This window comes from Lactuca sativa, chromosome 6, assembly GCF_002870075.4.
Source record: "Lactuca sativa cultivar Salinas chromosome 6, Lsat_Salinas_v11, whole genome shotgun sequence".
Lineage (NCBI taxonomy): Eukaryota > Viridiplantae > Streptophyta > Magnoliopsida > Asterales > Asteraceae > Lactuca > Lactuca sativa.
In genome coordinates, this window is record NC_056628.2 from 110,636,326 (window position 1) to 110,649,743 (window position 13,418).

Consider the following 13,418-nt stretch of genomic DNA (forward strand, 5'->3'; position numbering starts at 1 on the left):
AGGCAAAAAGATAATCAATGATAGTGATAAGAAAGAAACCGAAGAAGATGCTCTCAAAAGAAAGCAACGTGACCGAGAGCTTGATGAAAATCTTCACATCGTAAGAGAAGAAGAAGAGAGGGAAAGAAAATGAAAAGAGGCTCACGTCGCATTGGAAAGTAGAAAAAATCTATTTCCTTTGTGGTCATTGGAGAAACTCTTAAAATAAGCAATCGAGTCTCCTAGCACTCACTGGCTTGAACCGGTCATCTCGTTTGATCGTGAAAATTCGAGAGACTCTCAGTTCGACATGCCTATCACCCGAAAGGCATTCGTGTTTCATTGCTTTGAGCCAATCGCTGCTATTCCCTCTCCTGACCCAAAGGTTGACCGAGAATTAATTGACTATTATCTCGCATTCCCTCAACCACAATACTTGACCTAGGGCACACAAAAGATCACAACAGTCAAGGTATTGAAACCGACTTCAGCGGGGAATTTTATAAATGTGAAGTTCAGGTTGACCTGAGGCTCTGACAACTAGGTTTATATGATCTCTCTTGCTGATCTACCGAACTTAAACCCACACGACTGGATCCTCCTAAACAACATTTTGCTAACTAATCAGCTGCAGTACAAGCCTATCATCGATCATATAAAGCGAATGTTAGTTTCTTACATTCATGAGGATGCCAAGATGGATCAAGAGATCGCCTATGCCTTAAGGAAGAAGCCTACAATCAAACCAATTGGGAAGGAAAGTGACATTAACAAGATGCAGATGGGTAGGATTGACCCGAAGTATCACACAGTCATGTTCACCAGAGCTGAAGGAAAAAAGTGCTTATTCTCTCTTGATGATAAACACCTGTTCTCCACTACTTGTCTGGAGCACATTCTTGACATCATTCATAGGTGTAGTCAAAATAGTGATGCAGATAAGAAAAAAATTTCGGATATGCTTCGGTGGTATATTGACTTCCGTCAAACTCTTCTCGCCATCATACCGAAGCTATTCAAGACTGTGAAGAAATCTACTCTCACTCAACCAAAATGATCTCTCGCCTCAATTGACGCAAAGGGGGATATTGTTGAGTCTAGTAGTTGCGTCATTGGGCTTGTTGAATCGGTCCATTATTATCACGATCTAGGCATGTCCAGCCGTCTTTATGTCAATAGGTTTTAGTATATATGATGCATGCCTGCATCATTCTCTGAACGCTTCTCAATTATTATTCCATTTGATTGTACTGTAACCCTAGCACACCTATACAATTGAAGTTCTTTATCGAGCTCTTCTGAGGTGGAGCATATTAATCATTCAGCTCTTGTTTGATTCGTCCTGTGTTCTTTGCTTTTATTTGTTTGTCTAAATATGTTACGAATCTAAACGATCTTAGAGAAATTAATTCTCATCAACAACAATGAGTATAATAGTGCTCAAAGTAAATACAACCATTATAAATATAATCAAGAAAGTTACATAGTTTCATGAGTTACATGTTTCAAAATCGATTACATTATAATGATAAAATGTTTTGTCTGGCGTTGTAGCGTTCCACCATCAAAAGCTGGTAATTACCTATTTTTATTGATTACCTAAGAATACAAGTAATCTTAAAAGAGTGTCAACAATAAAGTTGGTGAGTTCATAAGCTTTTGTATGAAGAGTCGAAATCTGTTATTTGTAAATGTAGTGTTTGTTCAAGAAAAATCTAATATTTTCCTTATAAAATGTTTCGTAGTCTTAAGACTCAAAGACTGAAATGTACAAGTATTTTCCATACTTATGATGGTACATGAAATATTTAAATAAATAAAACCCTTCTTAATAAAAGAAGTCCCATAAACTATATGTGTCGTTATCTCCCTATGTGAGTCGTTATAACCATACTATGACCTAGTAGACCTGCTGCGACATTCTTCAGGCGTCGGAATGTTATGACATTTGTCACCCCTGACCTGCTGGCCAAGCTGTCGCAAGCAACTTGGGTGTGCTTTGTCAATCCCAATATAGATCTATATACAATTAGCACGTTCTCCCTACAAGAGACTCTAGTTATAACTTACAGGATTTTTAACCCGTACACACAATTTACGTTAATGAGTTTACGTGTAGAGTGAATGAAAAAACCTTTTCTATAGTGTAACTGAACCCTTTTTTGTAGTGTAATTATAGTGTAAGGAAGCATAAACTATACCCATTATAGTTTATTATACATGGTTGTAGTGAATGAAAGCCCTTTTTGTAGAGTAAACAGAGTACTTTTTATAGTGAGTTTGTAGTGTGTAAGTACCATAAACTATACCTATTATAGTTTATTACATATGTTTGTAGTAAATGGAATTCTCGTCATTAATGATAGGGGTGTAAACGAGCCGAGCCGAGCCCGAGCTTGACCAGGCTTGGCTCGGGCTTGTTTAAGTTCTAAGCAGCTCGAGCTCGAGCTCGACTCGATTCGAGCTTCTTATACTGAGCTCGCCTCGAGCTCGTAAATAATTATACAAGCTCGACTCAGGCTCGGGCTCGGTTCATTTTTTGTCTGACTTGCCTAAATAAGCTTAAGCTCGGCTTGAGCTCGTTAAGAAGTTCGTTTACTAATACCCTAAATTTCTAATCCACAAATATGTTTTTATTTTAATATATAAAAAAAATAAGAAATTATATTATATAAAGGCTCATTTAGGCTCGCGAGCCTAATCAAGCTTAGTGACATAGGCTTGAGCTCGAGCTCGTTTAATAAACGAGATTAGTATTAAGCTCGAGCTCGGCTCGGGCTCATCTAAAATCGATTTCGAGTCGAGCTTTTAGCGATCCGATCCCGAGTAGCTCACGAGTAGCTTGGCTTGTTTGCACCCCTAATTAATGACTATTTCTATTTGTGATATTAAACTAACAATAAATACATTCAACACATAGAAATTTTTATTTCTATACATTTTGCTCAACATGTTACAAAGTGTTAATAAATCGAAAGTTGTTTAACTAGTTTTAATTTCTCTGTACTGTCTTTAGAAAATCATAGAAAAATCATATGAACTTGAAATCTGATTCCGTAAACTCTGAGAGTTCAGGAAATGTGTCTAGTTTATTCATAATTTTTATTATGATTTTTAGTGGTAACTTACTAGTACGCAAATGCCCATAATCATAGACTGGTCCGAGTTCGTTTTCGAAATGATAGGCAGTTTTGTAAAAATCACCATAAATTGTAGAAAAATCGTATGAGGATATTCAAGTAGTCATTAGAAAGTTATTAACCTAAACTATTTGCATCTTGTACATTTTTGAAAAATAAAAAGTTTAAGATGTTCAAAACAGTCCGTGAATGAGGCCCAACTTTTCTGTTGAAGGCTGTTGGTTGAGTTATAATGTGTTTTAGTGTTGTAACTTGTATTCTCCCCCTTAAAATTGAGTAAAACGTGAAAATATAGGGGTATGAACACACCTTGAGTGATTTTCTGAGATGGATGTGGAAGAAAAGACGTTTCCAAGTCAAGAACACTTGGAGGATGCTTGAGGATTTGAAGATCCTAAGAACAAATATGACGATATATGTATAAGAAATCCATGATTTGAATGAAGGAGTGTAGAATATTCAAGAGTGAGAATGAAAAAGTTACCATGAGTGAAGTAAAAGCAAAATGCTTCCTAGAGAATCTCGAGTTCCAGAGAGTGAGAAGAGTAGGAGGGAGAAAAAGTGTATTTTTGGAGGATGTGCTTGGGATTTTATAGGTGAGGATTGGAGATCTAATGAGTGGATTTAGGATAGGGAAATCTGATGGAGTGTTGGGGCAAGATCTTGATTTGACCAGGTACAAAGGGGAATAGTGACATAAAGTTGTCATAGAATGGGTATAGGGGATTGCTTGTTGTCATAGCTTTTAGGAAAGGTGAACCACACTTAGATAATATCTTGTACAAAAGATATTATCTATAGTAAAGATTCCCCCAAAATATGAATTTATGGAGTTTAATATGTTAAAATATGAGTTTGGGTGAAAATTTCCCGTCAAAATCACCAAAAACGAGTTCAACAGGCGAAAGGGGTCGAAAATCGGGAAAGAGAGGCGAACTTGCGAAGTTCTAGGGGTCAGAACCGAAGGTTCGGTCCAGGAGAGTTGAGAACCGAAGATATGTTCGATCCGAGAAAGCTTGCAGGCGAGGTTCATTGAGTGGGAAGCGAGAACGAGGCGAGCCGAACCGGAAGCAGGCGAACCAAACCGACTACTGGCGAACCGAACCGGATGCAAGCGAATCGAAGTGGTACGAAGCGAAGCTGGTCTCGGTCCGAATTGCTGATTTTGGTCATAAGGAGGGTTCGGTCCTAGAGGCTTCGATCCTAAGGGTTTCAGTCCTAAGAGGCTTCGGCCCTAAAAGACTATTTCTCACATAATCTTCCTGTTTCAAGCGGTTTTTGCCTAAGTTAAGGGTCGGGATGCCCCGAGTGATTATAAAAGGTTAAAAAAAGATTTTGAGAGAGATTTGGGAGAGATAGATAGATAGATAGATAGATAGATAGATAGAGCGAGAGAGATTTAGAGAGACTTTATTTGTGACCTTCGTTAGTGTTTAGCCTCTAAATGCAGGGTTTGTAAACCCCGTTATGCCTTGACATGAGTGTTTTACACCCCCGAAGGGTTCTTGATAGTGCTTTTTAGAGTCATTACATCACTCACCCTGGTTAGGGTTTTGAATTTCTGAACATTTGAAACTTTTGAGTAATACTTTATATTATGATAGAGGGTTGTACATAAGAAGACATAGAATATATCCTATCATACAAGCACTACATGAGTTTATCGGTTTGACTTGTTGACTTTGATTTGACCAGAATTTGACGATTGTCACATCATCCCCCCGTTAGAAGGAATTTCGTCCTGAAATTAGCGTTTCGACTGGGACTTCAAGGGTTGGGGAAAAGGTGCGGGTATTTTTGTTTGATCTGGTCCTTGTATTCCCAGGTGAACTCGGGTCCTCGCTTAGCATTCCATCGGACCTTCACAATGGGAATGCGACTTTGTTTTGTTCTTTTGATTTCCCGATCCATGATTTCTATTGGTTCTTACACGAAGTGGAGACTCTCGTTGATTTCAATCTCATCAAGAGGGATAACAAGAGTCTCGTCGGACAAGCACTTCTTTAAGTTGGACACATGGAAGGTAGGATGTACATTTTTGAGTTCTTGCGGTAGTCGAAGCTTGTATGCTACCGGGCCAATCCTAGTGAGGATCTCGAACGGCCTGATATATCTCGGATTCAATTTCCCACGTTTACCGAAGCGTATCAATCCTTTCCACGGTGAGACCTTTAACATAACTCGATCTCCAACCTGGAATTCCAAAGGCTTTCGGCAATTATCCGCATAACTCTTCTGTCTATCTCTGGAAGCCTTTAGTCGCTCTCGGATTTGGACGATCTTCTATGGAGTTTCTCTTATGATTTCTGGGCCAGTGAGAGTGTTGTTAGGGACTTGTCCCTTAGCTAGTTGCGTGTCACCCACTTCAGCCCAGCATTGAGGTGATCAGCACTTGCGGCCGTAGAGGGCTTCGAATGGTGCAACCTTGATGCTAGTGTGATAATTGTTATCATAGGAGAATTCAATAAGTGCTAAATGGGTGTCCCAATCTTTACCAAAGTCTATTATGCACGCCCTAAGTATGTCTTCTAGCGTTTAAATGGTCCTCTCACTTTTCCCGTCAGTTTGTGAGTGATAAGTTGTACTCATATCCAGCCTAGTTCCCCAGGATTTCTAGAGTGACTGGAAGAATCACGAGTTAAATCGACATATCTGTCAGAGATAATGGATTTTGGCACCCCATGCAACTGCACAATTTCCTTGATGTATGTCTTGGTCAGGTTTTCCATTTTATCGGTCTCCTTTATTGGTAGGAAGTGTGCGGACTTGGTCAGCCTGTCAACGATCACACAAATGGTATCGAGACCACTCGTTGTCTTGGGCAGTTTGGTTATGAAATCCATTGTGATCTGCTCCCAATTCCACTTGGGTATTTCCGGTTGTTGCAACAGACACGATGGCTTTTGGTATTCGAACTTGACCTTGGCGCAAGTTAGACACTTGCTCATGAAGGTAGCAATTTCGGCTTTCATGTTCAGCCACCAATAAAGTTTCTTGAGGTCCAAGTACATCTTTTCTGAACCAGGATGAACGGAGTAGTGAGTTTTGTGAGCCTCGTTCATGACGACATCCCTGAATCCACCAGCCTTGGGTGTCCAGATGCGATTCATGAGATAGCGTATTATGTCACCCTTGACTTCCAGGTTCTTATCTATTCCTCTTAAAGCTTCACCTGTCACATTCTCTGATTTCAGGGCTTCCATCTGAGCTTCTTTAATTTGTGTAGACAGGTGTGAATGGATTGTCATGGTTAACGACTTTACTCAATGTCCAGAGTATTCCTTTCGGCTGAGGACGTCAGCTACTACATTGGCTTCGCTCGGGTGATAACGAATTTTGCATTCGTAATCATTTAGTAGATCCACCCATCATCTCTGCCTCATGTTGAGCTCCTTTTGATTGACGATGTGCTGAAGGCTTTTTTGATCGATGAAGATGGTACACTTCGTCCCGTAGAGCTAGTGCCTCCAGATCTTTAGAGCGAATACTACAGCCCAGTTCGAGGTCGTGTGTGGCATAATTAACCTCGTGGGTTTTTAGCTGTCTCGAGGCGTATGTAATGACCTTTCCTCGTTGCATCAACACACACCTGAGACCTTGGTTTGATGCGTCGTAGAAGACCACAAAATCTTCGGTTCCTTCTGGTAGGGATAAAATCGAAGCGCTGCACAGAGCCCGTTTTAGCGTTTGGAACGCAGCTTCTTGCTTTTCTCCCCAGTCGAAGGTTACTCCCTTCTGGGTCAGGGTGGTAAGTAGTTTGGCGATCTTGGAGAAGTTTTGGATGAATCTTCGATAGTAAGCAACAAGGCCTAAGAATTGACGGATTTCTGTAGGTATCCTTGGTGCTGACCAGTTTTCGATCGCCTTAACCTTGGAAGGATCCACGTGTATCCCTTCCTTGCTAACCACGTGACCAAGGAAACCCACTTCTCGGATCCAAAATTTGCACTTTGAGAATTTTGCATATAATTTTTCCACCCTCAGTGTCTCTAATACTTGTTATAGGTGTTGGTTGTGCTCTTCCTTACTCCTAGAATAGACCAGTATGTCGTCTATGAAGACAATCACAAAATTATCTAAGTAGGGTCGGCATAATCGGTTCATCAGGTCCATGAACACTGCTGGCGCGTTTTTTAATCTGAAGGGCATCACTACAAACTCGTAGTGGTCGTACCGGGTTCGGAATGTCGTTTTAGGAACATCCTCCTCCTAAACCTGTAGTTGATGGTATCTTGAACTCAGATCGATTTTTGAGAAGTAAGTTGCTCCTTGGAGTTGGTAGAAAAGATTGCTGATCCGGGGTAGAGGGTATCAGTTTTCTATGGTAAGCTTATTTAGCTCGCGGTAGTCGATGCACATGCAGAACGATCCATCCTTCTTTTTCAAAAATTGAACTAGGGCTCCCCAAGGTGAGAAGGTCGGTCTGATGAACCCTTTGCTTAGCAATTTGTTTAGTTAGCTGGATAGTTCTTGCATCTCAGCTGGCGCCAGGCGGTATGGCGCCTTGGCTACGGGGGTAGCTCCGGGAATTAGGTCGATTAGGAATTTGACTTGACGTGCGGGTGGAACTCCGAGAAGGTCTTCTAGGAATACATCAGGGAAATTACAGACCTCCGAAATGTCCTTGATGTCTTTCACCTCCCGCTTATCATTCACTACATGGGCTAAGATGGCGTGGTATTCCTTGCGGAGGTACTTTTGGGCTTTGACACTAGAGATGATTTGTAGGTTCGCACTAGGTTTGTTGCCATAAACGAATAGAGTTTTGTCATTTGGCAGATTAAGGCGGATGGCCCTTTCGTAGCATAGAATGTCAACACGATTAGAGCTTAACCAATCCATGTCAATGATGATATCAAAACTTTTTATTCAAACAGGCAATAGATTGATTTTGAATGAGTGGTTGTCTAGAGTGAGGGTACACCCTGAGTATATGTTGTTAGTGCTCTCCGTCTTTCCATTTTCCATTTCTACGACATATGTATCTTTTAGTGATTGGGGATTCTATTTTAATAATTGAATTTGTGGCTAATGAAACTCCTCTCTGCCCCACTATCGAATAATATGCATGAATATGAGTTATTGAGGAGAAAAATACTAGTAACCATCGTGGGATCTTCCATTGCTTCCCCTTTCCCTAAGGCCAAGACCCTTCCAACACTGCCGGTGTTTGCATTTTTAGCTTTTGGGCAGTCCCTTTTGTAGTGCCCGGTCTCTCCACAGCCGTAGCAGGCTCGGCTTACTCCAGTGTTGGCGGCCATGATGGCTTGTTGGACTGACGCCTTGCAGAATCAGGCAGTATGCCCTTTCCTGTTGCAGTTGTGGTAGTGCACCTCCTGACAAGCGCCGGGGTGGTGAAAACTGTACTTGTTACATTTGGGGAAGGTCCCAACATACTGTCTCATGGGTGCTGGAGTGGCGGGGGTAGTGGCAGCGTGCACCGCCACTATTTTTTGTTTCTTGGCCGAATCCTAGGCCGGCTGGCCCTTCTTGTTGTCCCAGAACTTTCTTTTGTTGTTTCCCCCTTTTGCTTGATTGGGGGCAGCCGCCACAGTGCCATGGCTGGCCCTATGATCGATAAGTTGTTGTGCTATCTGCTTGGCACTGTGAAATGTAGTTGGTCTTGAGGCCAACATGCTCCCTTGAATCTGGGGGGTTAGTCCCCAGATGTATTTCTCCACCTTCTTACTCTACGGGGTGACCAAACCAGGACATAGCATGGCTAGATTGTTGAACCCGGCCGTGTAAGATGTGATGTCAGAGCCGGTCATCTTGAGGCCCTAGAGTTCCTGTTCTAATTTCTGGACTTCGCCCCTTGGGAAATATTTGGTGAGCATTAGGGCCTTCAATTCCTCCCATCTCATTGCATTTTCTACTGGGAGAGTCAAGGACTTTACATGACCGTTCCACCAGGTAAGGGCTCGTTCAGTGAAGGTGCAAGATGCAAATTTAACTTTGCTTGCTTCAGGACATGAACAAATTTTGCAGACTGATTCAGTCTTCTCGAACCATTGCATAAGGGCGATGACACCCCCGATTCCATTGAAGGATTTGGGTTTACCATTAGTAAAATCCTTGTAGGAGAATTCCTTTGAACGCCCCTAACTGTCCCCCTGGTTGGAGGTAGTAGCACCATCTCCCGACCCGCCAGTGCCGTTTGTACCAATATGTGAGATTGCAGCTGCCACAGCTGCTGTTATGGCAACTTGGAACATGGCAGGGTCAAACTGTGGAGGTGGTGGTGGAGGGGTGGTATGTTTTGGGAAGGTCGAGGATTTTTCCGCGGTGGCATAATTCTACCACAAATTTCAAAAGTTAGTAAGCCTTTAATAATAGTGATAAGTCGGTTATTATTGAACTAAATTGTCTGCATTTTGTTCCGACATTTAATGTAATTGCATTCAATTCATGTTGGATATTCATATACTTTCGAGCTCATGAATTTAGTAGTGCCTGAGTGCAAACTTGTGACTTGATCCATGTCAGGTCCTTCTAAAACCGCTTAGTGTATGCTTGTTATATGCAGTTAAGATTGAATAGATCATTGAATCTAATGGGTCTGCCCTAAGTCTACAACCAAACAAGGAACGGGACCTAAAGCAGAACCACCATTTCTAAACCGATAGAATCTTAATTGCATACAACTTTATTGCCTATACCAAGTAGTGGTAGACTCACCATAAGCAACGAAATGTATTGTTTATGAATTTAGTGATAATACCCCTAATGAAAAATAATATGCATGCTAATTTCATTGATATGATTTTTGCACATAGAGTTCGGAAAAAATTTGACCTTGAAGCAGGTCTACATCACATCAATGCAAATAAGATTTTGACAAAAAATAAATCCTTCAACTAGTGAAATCACTTAGTCGCAGGATTGAACCTACACGTAGAGAAGAGTAGCACCAACGCATACTCGTAAGCCTAATATATAAAGACTGGTGAGTAGTATGAGCCCAACTCACGACGACCGGTCTCCTGTGGCCCTTGAGACGAAGTCGAGGCACCCTGTAGTTCCACAATCCGGCGCTTGGCCGCGATCACTCTATCCTTGAGATCCGCGTGCCTTTCCTGGTACTCCCTTACCTCTGCCTGAGCGGCGGTAAGGTCCTCGATGAGTTGGTCCATGGGATAGAAGTCTCTTTCCAAATCCATAGTACGTGCATTGGAGGCTTCTGCAACGGCGTTGAGATCCTTAACTCAATCCGCCATTTCCCTATTCTGGTCCCCCAGGTTCGTGATTTGCTAGATCACGACTAGGAGGGCCATGTCATCCGGTCCCTCATGATTAAGGTCGTAGTAACCCCGTTGATCGCCAAATGGTGATTGTTGTCACTGTTGACGGCTCCACCACTCGATTATTGTTGCCCAACGGGGCTCAAGCCCGTTGTAGCCAAAACGGTTCACGGGCACCTTGACTATGTAAGGAGGATTGATGACCTCCGACTCCTCTTTCGGCTCCTCTTCATCTTCATCTTCCTCCATTTCTTCTTTAATTTCCTCTTTCCTCGGGTTCTTCCTCTTCAGCTTCTTTGGGGTCCACTTCTGGTTCCTCCTCGAATACTTCCTCGGGGTCTTCTTCTGTTTCTTCTTATAACCAACCACCGTTTCCCTAGTTCAGAAAGTAGGGGTCTCCAGGTAAGTGGAATCCTGCCTTGACGTCTGTACGAGAATAGGGGTGTAAGAGGCACATAATGATTCTAGAAATATTGAGCTATAGTTACATATAACACTCATATGGTAATTTAAACGCTTTATATGATTCTTAGAGCAATTCTTGTATGGGTATTGGTAGGTTGATAGACTTGTTGCCCATTACGACTATCTCCTGGCATATGCTAGTCTGTGACAACCGGAAGCTTCTATTATGTAAAGATTTGTCAATTCTATTAATATTAAACTCGATTCTGTTACCTTTTAACGTCATTTAAGGGTTCGTTTAAGTATTCTAAGCTTGAGTACAGCCGGGAATGAGATTAGGAATGAGTCAACAAGTCGTATAGGGACAAAACTTAGCCATATACCCTCTTGGGAAGTGTGTACGGCCGCACACACGGGTGTGCGGCCGCACACCCATCTTCCAGCCGCACACTCGCCCCAATATATATAGGGTGACCCTTTCACTCATTCTTTTCTTTTGGCTGCACTCTACTTTCTTTCTCTAGCTTCTCTCTCTAGAATCCTCATCCAAGAACACTCCAAGGGCCTCAAAAACATGGAGTACTCCATCATTTAGCTCGTTATACTAGTAAGACACCTTGATCTAAGCCTAAAACTCATCATGTTCTTCGTGTTCTACATCACTAGAAGGTGTACGGCCGCACACCTTCATAAGGTGGTCGTACACACCTTAAAGACCCTCCAAAGTGAGAGTTTGACCCCCTATATCCTAGTTGGACTTGGTTTCAGCCTTAAAACACTTAAAAATCGACTTTTGGAGCATAAACGAGGAGTGTACAGCCGCACACCCCTGTGTACGGCCGCACACACACTCTGTACGGCCGCACACTCTTGTGTGCAACCGCACACACATCCTGGCCGCACACACACCAAAACCCTTGATTTTGTGGCCATACATCTCCCTCGTTCGATCATTTATAGCTTCGACACTTAGTTCAAGCATTCCCAAGTCTCTAAGGTAGTTTCCCGTCATGTTTTATCATGAAATACCTTAATCTAATACATATATATATGGTACTATATGTTAATAGGATCCATTTGCGTGCAAAACAGCAGTTAACACTCATAACCAATCGTACGCCTGAATCCTACGTTAAACAGTGATTTCATACCCCTACGCTTTTATAGTTTTTTTTAAACGTTTTCAGGGGGAATACAAGCCAAACATAAATGTTTTCAAAAGTCAAAAACTGATGCAATTACAACAAGTTTCACGTTAAACATTTAGATATTTTATCCCTTTTGTAATACGTGGAGCATAAGGGACGCTTTCTAAACATAATTGCATAGTTTTCAAAACAGTACATGAATACAACTTACCAGTCAAACTATAATAGGTATAGTTTGGGGATTACATTACCGGTTTTACAGAATCAAACTACATGCAAAGTCAAACATATAAACTATGACAGATTTAGTTTATCCATACAAACAACAAGAGTATTTTACTAAATTATTATTTTGTGTATAATTATTTATACTCTACAACGTATACAACGATTTCGAACTCGAGAACAATCGAACAATGCGTAAAATAATTATTACAGGATTGTGAGACTTATCTTCGTTATGCCCTTTGGGGTACCAATAAATCCTCTCCGTTAGTATAACCAGAGTCTCCTGGAGGGAGATAGTGGAATTTGTGAATAGATCTATTCGGGACTGACAATCTCGCACCTGAACTATTAGCTACAGTTAGGCGGGCACGCCTGGGGTGACAAATTTTGTAACCGCACGGCGCCTGAAGAAACGTTAAGGAGGTCATCAGTCATATTAGTATGGTTATACGAACTCACAAAAGTATAAACTAATCTTTGTTTACGGGATTCCTTTCTTTCATAGTTTTATTTTAAGTAATAAAACTACTTTACTTACTGGTAGTAGCCATGGTTTTCAAACAGAACATACATCACATACTGGTGGTAGCCATGGTTTTCAAACGGACATATCCTTATACAGAAATTAACAAACATATTAGGAAATATTGGATTTTCTTGGAAAGCATGCATACATAATCCAGAACTTGATAACAATGGTTTTCGATAAAAACGACATTTTACTTATAATGAAAAGAAACCATTTGTACAAATTCAGTGACTAGTTTCCAATTCAAAAACATGTATTGAACTCATCAGCTTAATGCTGATACATTTTCAAAACCGCTTGTATTCTAAGGGCAACGTTAGACAGGTACCTTGCTAGCTTTTGAAGAAGACTGAGCATTTTGGAGTCACGTCTTTATATTTTGCCTATACTGATGTATACAAAACATGTTTTCAAAACAGATGTAAATATTCCTATTGTAATGTAATGGTTGTGTTTACTTTGAATGCTATGATACGATTGTTGTGATACTATGCATGATGTCACCCACCCCCGGATGTTTTCGTCGTTGTTTTCTGACGGTTCGGGGGTGTGTGACAGATTGGTATCAGAGCCATTGTTTTTAGTGAACTAAGTATACCGAACCTTACATGGTATATAACTATAAACACTAAGGGACCAAAGCGCTCTGAACTAAAAGTATACTTTAAAAATATAGGTATTTTTACAAGAAGTATACAAGTATACCTACATACCAGAAACAGTAATCACGAGTAGAACAAAACAAAAG